At 42.0% G+C, this 7,947-nt stretch overlaps 1 pseudogene; it reads right to left on the bottom strand.

Annotated features, from left to right (window-relative positions):
* Positions 1–1,886: 1,886 nt before the first annotated feature.
* Positions 1,887–2,629, bottom strand: LOC109564528 (large ribosomal subunit protein uL23 pseudogene; annotated as a pseudogene).
* Between the last annotated feature and the right edge of the window lie 5,318 nt (positions 2,630–7,947).

Raw genomic sequence — 7,947 nt, 5'->3', positions numbered from 1 at the left:
GACAAAAAGGAAATAAAAGCCTCATTGCTTTTGAAAAGAATTTGCCTTCAGTTCACCCTGCTTTAGGGCTCTCCTGCATCTTTGTCAGTCACCATATCTTGAAGGTAATGGAAACAATGGCAGGTCAATGGGCTACTGGGTCACTGAGTAATATTAATCTTTTACTGGAAGGGAGACCAGGCAAAAGTCAGGAGTCACTAATAGCTAGACCCCCTTCCCTCCCTTCTTGCCCCATAATCTACCCACTTACATCCCTGCCTCTGTCCTTATGTCAACTACAAATTGCCAACGGTATTTGCCTCCTGCCTTTGTTGATATTAAATCTTGTGCTGCTGTAGCAGCTGACCTTCAGCACACCCTGAATGGAGTTAAGAGTAGAAAGTGAGGTAGTGTGTGCTCCAGGGAAACTGGTGGAGCAGGTTTTTAGGTAGGTAGATATTTTCAGGAACTTATTTTATGATCCTAATCCTTGCATCTTCTCATATCTAGAAAAGCACTAAATCCTTCATAGTGACATCAGCTCCTAGCAGAAAATCTTTTGTAAGTTAGGTGCTTGATTGCATTGAATTCCCCTTTCACCAGAATCACATATAATGACCTCCTCCCCCTGCCTCTTTGGAGCAGTTTCTCAGAGCTATCTGAGGTGCTGTATCCTGGGCTACGATCCTGATTTTTCCTCAAATAAAACTTAACTCTCAATTCTCATGTTGAGCATGTTTTTGAGTCGCCACTTAGGATTCATGTTGTGCATGTTTTTGAGTTGCCACTTAGGAGGGCAGCCAGCATTCTCAGAGAAATATCCTCGGTTCAGGTCAGTTCAGTCGCTCAGTCGTGTCCAACTCTGACCCCATGAATTGCAGCACGCCAGGCCTCCCTGTCCAATACCAACTCCCGGAGTTCACTTAAACTCATGTCCATCGAGTCAGTGATGCCATCCAGCCATCTCATCCTCTGTCGTCCCCTTCTCCTCCTGCCCCCAATCCCTCCCAGCATCAGAGTCTTTTCCCATGAGTCAACTCTTCGCATGAGGTGGCCAAAGTACTGGAGTTTCAGCTTTAGCATCATTCCTTCCAAAGAAATAACAGGGCTGATCTCCTTCAGAATGGACTGGTTGGATCTCCTTGCAGTCCAGGGGACTCTCAAGGGTCTTCTCCAACACCACAGTTCAAAAGCATCAGTTCTTCGGCGCTCAGCTTTCTTCATAGTCCAACTCTCACATCCATACATGACCACTGGAAAAACCATAGCTTTGACTAGATGGACCTTTGTTTTAGGCGATATTTATTTCTTATAGATTTTTAGAGACGATTCCATATCTATTTAATTTTAACAATTTACTTTTTCACCTTTTTTGAGATATTAATGCCATGTATGTAAGTTTAAAGTGTACAATGTGATTATTAGATACAGATATACATTTTACCTATTATTTAAGGGAAAACAGGTTCTGTATGTTTTGGCTTTTCCAAAATAGTTTCAATATTTTTATAATTTCATTTTTTTAAATTAAGGCAATTCATTAAAAGCATAATTGCACATAAGTTGCTTTTTACGCTTCTAATATTTTCAATTTAGTTCAGTTGCTCAGTTGTGTCTGACTCTTTGTGACCTCGTGGACTGCAGCACACAAGGCTTCCCTGTCCTTCACCATCTTCTGGAGCTTGCACAAACTCAGGTCCATCGAGTCAGTGATGCCATCCAACCATCTCATTCTCTGTCATCCCCTTTTTCTCCTGTGCTGCTGTAGCAGCTGAACTTCAACACACTCTGAATGGAGTTAAGGGTGGAAAGTGAGGCAGTGTGTGCTCCAGGGAAACTGGTGGAACAGGTTTTTAGGTAGGTAGATACTTCAGTTAAGAGGATGGCTTAATCTTTCCCAGCATCAGGGTCTTTTCCAATGAGTCAGTTCTTCGCATCAGGTGGCCAAAGTATTGGAGCTTCAACTTCAACATCAGTCCTTCCAATGAATATTCAGGACTGATTTCCTTTAGGATTGACTGGTTGGATCTCCTTGCAGTCCAAGGGACTTTCAAGAATCTTCTCCAACATCACAGTTCAAAAGCATCAATTCTTCGGCACTTGGCCTTTTTTTTTTTTTTTTTTTATAGTGAAAACTTTTATAGTTGGAATTAGCCAGCTGGACTCAGTTTAGATGATCCCAATTTTGTTGGCAACATCCAAAGCATCATAGTCAGGAGCCAGTCAAACATATGCCTTCTCTCCATCAGGCCTGATCAAAGTATTGACCTTAGCCACGTCAATGTCATAGAGCTTCTCCACAGCCTGTTTAATTTGGTGCTTTTTGGCCTTGACATCCACAATGAATACCAGTGTGTTGTTGTCTTCTATTTTCTTCATGGCTGACTCGGTGGTGAGGGGGAATTTGATGATGGCATGGTGGTCAAGTTTGTTTCTCCTAGGGGCACTCTTCCGAGGATATTTGGGCTGCCTCCTGAGCCTCAGTGTTTTGGGTCGCCGGAAGGTGGGTGACGTCTGGATCTTCTTTTTCTTGTGGCCGTGGACACCTTTCAACACTGCTTTCTTGGCCTTCAAAGCCTTTGCTTTGGCTTCAGCTTTAGGAGGGGCAGGGGTTTCCTTCTTTGCCTTCGGCGCCATCTTCATGAAAAGGGTTTCCACTTAGCCTTCTTAATGGTCCAACTCTAACATCCATACATGACTACTGGAAAAATCATAGCTTTGACTATATGGATCTTTGTTGGCAAAGAAATGTCTCTGTTTTTTAATATGCTATCTAGGTTTGTCATAGCTTTTCTTCCAAGGAGTAAGCGTCTTTTAATTTCATGGCTGCAGTCACCATCTGCAGTAATTTTGGAGCCCAAGAAAATAAAGTCTGTCACTGTTTCCCCATCTATTTGCCATGAAGTGATGGGACCGAATGCCATGATCTTCACTTTTTGAATGTTAATTTTTAACCCAATTTTTTCACTCTCCTCTTTCACCTTCATTAAAAGTTTCTTTAGTTCCTCTTTGCTTTCTGCCATAAGGGTGGTGTCATCTGCATATCTGAGCTTATTGATATTTCTCTTGGCAATATTGATTCCAGCTTGTGCTTCATCCAACCCGGCATTTCGCATGATGTACTCTGTGAAACTCTAAAAGTTTTACCCTTCTGTAACTCTAGAAGTTAAGTAAGCAAGGTGACAATATACAAGCTTGATGTGTTCCTTTCCCAATTTGGAACCAGTCCGTTGTTTCATGTCTGGCTTTAACTGTTGCTTCTTGTCCTACATACAGATGTCTTAGGAGGCAGGTAAGGTGGTCTGATATTTCCATCTCTTAAAGAATTTTCCATAGTTTGTTGTGATCCACACAGTCAAAGACTTTAGTGTAGTCAATGAAGCAAAAGTAGATGTTTTTCTGGAATTCTCTTGCTTTTTTATGACCCAGTAGATGTTGGCAATTTCTGGTTCCTTTGTCTTTTCTAAACCCAGCTTGAATATCTGGAAGTTCTTGGCTCATGTACCATTGAAGCCTAGCTTGGAGAATTTTGAGCATTACTTTGCTAGTGTGTGAGATGAGTACAATTGTGCGGTAGTTTGAGCATTCTCTGGCATTGCCTTTCTTTGGGATTGGAGTGAAAACTGACCATTTCCAATCCTGTGACTGCTGCTGAGTTTTCCAAATTTGCTGGCATATTGAGTGCAGCACTTTAACAGTATCATCTTTTAGGATTTGAAATAACTCCTTTGAATTATTTGAAATAATTCCAGCTGGAATTCCATCAGCTCCACTAGCTTTGTTTGTAATGCTGCTTCCTAAGGACCACTTGACTTTGCACTCCAGGATGCCTGGCTCTAGATGAGTGATCACATTATCGTGGTTATCTGGGTCATTACGATCTCTTTTGTATAGTTCTGTGTATTCTTGCCACCTCTTCTCAGTATCTTGTGCTTCTTTCAGGCCCATGCTGTTTCTGTCCTTTATTGTGCCCATCTTTGCATGAAATGTTCTCTTGGTGAGGATCAAAGTCTAGTTGAAGTTGACTTGTCTGGCATCTCGGACCCATTTGAGTCTAATCAGTTTCTGTTGTGTCCTTGGGCTATGTCATTCTTTCAAAGAGTGTGCCTTGCCTCCTTCCCTCCTGTTTCAGCTTGACTGGGGAAGGATCTGCATCTAACCCCCTTCAGTTGGTGGCAGAATTAATTTTCTTGAGGCTGTACAATTCATGGCATCTTGATTCTTATAGCCAGTGCAAGAGAGAGAGAATCTCTGACCTCCGGGCTCTCTTTTAGGTTAGCCCACCCAGGACAATACTGCCATTGGTTAACTCAAAATCAGCTAATTAGGGATTGTGGTCCTTAACTACATCTGCAAAATCCATTCACTTTTTCGTTATGATGTAACACAATCATGTAAATGATAGCGCATCACTTTTGCCATATTCTGCTGTTAGAATCAAGTCGGGACATGCACAGTGAGGAGGAAGGGATCATAAGGCCACCCTAGAGTGTGTTTACTATAGACACTAAGTGATTTTGGGTTCATTATGAAACATATTGTCCAGTATGTTTCACTGTTGTAGAGAAATATACTTATTTTTCCTGTAAAAGTAAAATTTTTCTCTCATTCAGAATTTATTGTTCAACCATCTCACACTCACTATTATTGTTGTCACTAAGTCATGTAGAGCTCTCTGCGACCCCACAGACTGCAGCATTCCAGGCTTCCCTGTCCTTCACTAGATCACACTCACAATTACATGAGCTGTACTGAAATCCAGATGTAAACAAAAGCTCTTAGGGCATAACAAAAGCAACATTAAGTAGAGTGAGTTCTATAACTATTTCAAGAGCAAATTCCCTAAAGAAGGTCATTTGAGTTAGATCTTGATATATAAGTAGTGGTTTGTAAAGAAGTTGGGAAAGAACAGGTCAGACAGAAAAGGAGCTCTTCCTCTGGGACAGGAGAAAGTTAATGAGGGTTTGAACACACCCATATGGTCAGACTGCTGGGAGATTGGGGACGAAGGTGGAGACTGAAAGATATTGTGCAAAACTGTTAAAGCAGTCTAACTGATTTGTGTTTGTTCCTACCTCTAGTAAAGAGTAGTTCAGTTCAGTCACTCAGTTGTGTCCGACTCTTTGCGACCCCGTGAATCACAGCACGCCAGGCCTCCCTGTCCATCACCATCTCCTGGAGTTCACTCAGAATCATGTCCATCGAGTCAGTGATGCCATCCAGCCATCTCATCCTCTGTTGTCCCCTTCTCCTCCTGCCCCCAATCCCTCCCAGCATCAGAGTCTTTTCCAATGAATCAACTCTTCGCATGAGGTGGCCAAAGTACTGGAGTTTAAGCTGTACTCAAATAAGGACACAGCAACTTTCAGTGGAAGTTCTACCAGTTCAGTTCAGTTGCTCAGTTGTGTCCGACTCTTTGCAACCCCATGAACTGCAGCATGCCAGACTTCGGAAGTTCTATAGACATCTACATAGTAATACCTATAATCACACATTTTGTGTGACTGGAACCTCATTGTAAATGGACCTGATCTCAGACTTCCAGCCTCCAGAGCTGTGAGAAGATACCTTTCTGTTTCTTAAGCCACCCTTGTTATTTTGTTATGGTGCCTGAACTAAGACATTCTTACCATATTGTTTATCACAAATCTACTATTTAAACATGAGACTACTACCACAAGGGCTGGAGATAAAAGGGTGCTTGAAGTAATCTGAGATGATTCTGAACCTTTGCAAACTTACTTTCTAAACTAATGAGAGTTGGTAATTGTGTAACTGGGAGTTTTTTTGAGTTAGATTCCATGCAGAGTGTGGTGTTCATCAAAGGATAAATAATAAAAATGTCCAACTTGTAGTTTAAATAAATATTTTTAAAACTCAAAAGTAACCTTAGCAATTGTTTAAAACTTGGACCCATAGGGTATTTTTTTTAGAGTATTTTATCTTTGACATTGTTCAGAATTTCTGGTGCATAGTGATAATAAACTACTGAGTAATTTTTGGCTGGTTTTATTATTGTTTTTAAATTTTCTACAGACAATGCATACTCTTGTTGCCTACATGTGGGGCTGACCCTGTCTAGCAACCTGCTCTTGGTTCCCTACTGACTCCATGATCTCTTAGGTGCTTGTTTCACAGGTTAAGAACCACTGGTCTAGCTTGGGAGACTTGCAATATCTGGGGTTGACATGATTTAAACATATTCATTGTGAGGCATCAGCCAAATCCAGGTGGGACTGTGGATCTGGGGCTCAAAGATGGAAATAAAGATTTTGGAGTAGTGTGTGCATCTGGTAGAGAAATCAAGATTAAGACTGTGCGATCAGATGTATTTCTATTTGCTTCAGTTCAGTTCAGTCACTCAGTCGTGTCCAACTCTGCGACTCCATGAATCGCAGCACGCCAGGCCTCCCTGTCCATCACCAACTCCCGGAGTTCATTCAGACTCACGTCCATCGAGTCAGTGATGCCTTAAATCACTTAAATCTATTTGCTTCAGAGGTGCCTTAAATCAAGAAAGAATTCTGATCATTATCTTTTCTGTTTTCAATCTAGTAAAATAAATATTTATTAAGCTACACCTATGGGATGGTGCAGTGGTAAAGAATTCGCTTGCCAATGCAGGAGACTCAAGAGACTGGTTTGATCCATGGGTCAGGAAGATCCCCTGGAGTAGGAAGTGGCAATCCGCTCCAGTATTCTTGCCTGGAAAATTCCATGGACTGAAGAGCCTGGATAGCTACAATCCATAGGGTCACAAAGAGTCGAACATGACTGAGCCACTGAGCACACACATACATCTATTAGACACCATGTTATCTATCTATCTATCTATACATGGGTGTGTTGAACACAGTCTCTATTGTGATTGTGGAACTTGAATTCCAGCTTCCCAGTTCTGTCTTATTCTTCAGTCAGGCTTTATATTAAACCATTTTACACAATCTCAATAAGCAAGAAGTTCATTTAATACCAAGGCAGATTCTTTTTTTAAGGTAGCTAACAGGTGGGACTTCTCCTTGATAGGGACAGCACAGTTCTTATGTCTTCATTTTAGGTTCACATGGAAAGTCCTTGGAGTGATTAGAGACTGGAAAAAAAAAATCACAGTTAAACTTTAACATATTCAAGAATATTCAAGACAGGTTTAAGATGAGAAAAAACGTTTCAAAAGGGGAGCTTACTGCTTAAGGGCACATGTGAGCAAGGGGAAAGAGGTGATTCCATCTCTGTGGTCCTGAGTGTACCATAGTGCTGAGTGTACCTATGTTTAATAAATGTTTTCTGGTGTTTGAGAGTCTCAAATTTTTAATAAATCAATAATTGTTGCAAATCTCAGACATCTCCTATTCCTCCATGAGTCACTTAAATCCAGGGACCTGGAATAATGGTCATCAATCACTACACCTGAGTGACTATGTTGAGATCTGCATTCACAGTGAGCTTTAGAGAATACTAGGCCACTACATTGGAGAAGGAAATGGCAACCCACTCCAGTGTTCTTGCCTGGAGAATCCCAGGGACGACGAAGCCTGGTGGGCTGCCATCAATGGGGTCGCACAGAGTCGGACATGACTGAAGCGACTTGGCAGCAGCAGCAGCAGCAGGCCACTACGTGGGGGCTTCCCTGGTGGCTCAGATGGTAAAGTGTCTGCCTGCAATGCAGGAGACCTAGGTTCGATCCCTGGGCCGGGAAGATCCCCTGGAGAAGGAAATGGCAACCCACTCCAGTATTCTTGCCTGGAGAATTCCATGGACAGAGGAGCCTGGTGGGCTACAGTCCCTGGGATCGCAGAGTCAGACATGACTGAGCAACTTCACTTCACGCCACTACATAGAAGAATATCTTTGGCATTTAAGCAGATACCATTGCTATCTGAGCAACCAGCCTTCGTGTTATATTTGCATTAATCCTTCCTGAAAATAATGGTATAAATCTGAGTTGCTGGAGTGAGACTGGGTCAGAAT

The sequence above is a fragment of the Bos indicus genome, chromosome 10 (genome assembly GCF_029378745.1).
Source record: "Bos indicus isolate NIAB-ARS_2022 breed Sahiwal x Tharparkar chromosome 10, NIAB-ARS_B.indTharparkar_mat_pri_1.0, whole genome shotgun sequence".
Taxonomy (NCBI): Eukaryota; Metazoa; Chordata; class Mammalia; order Artiodactyla; family Bovidae; genus Bos; species Bos indicus.
This window is presented reverse-complemented; position numbering and strand designations above follow the sequence as displayed.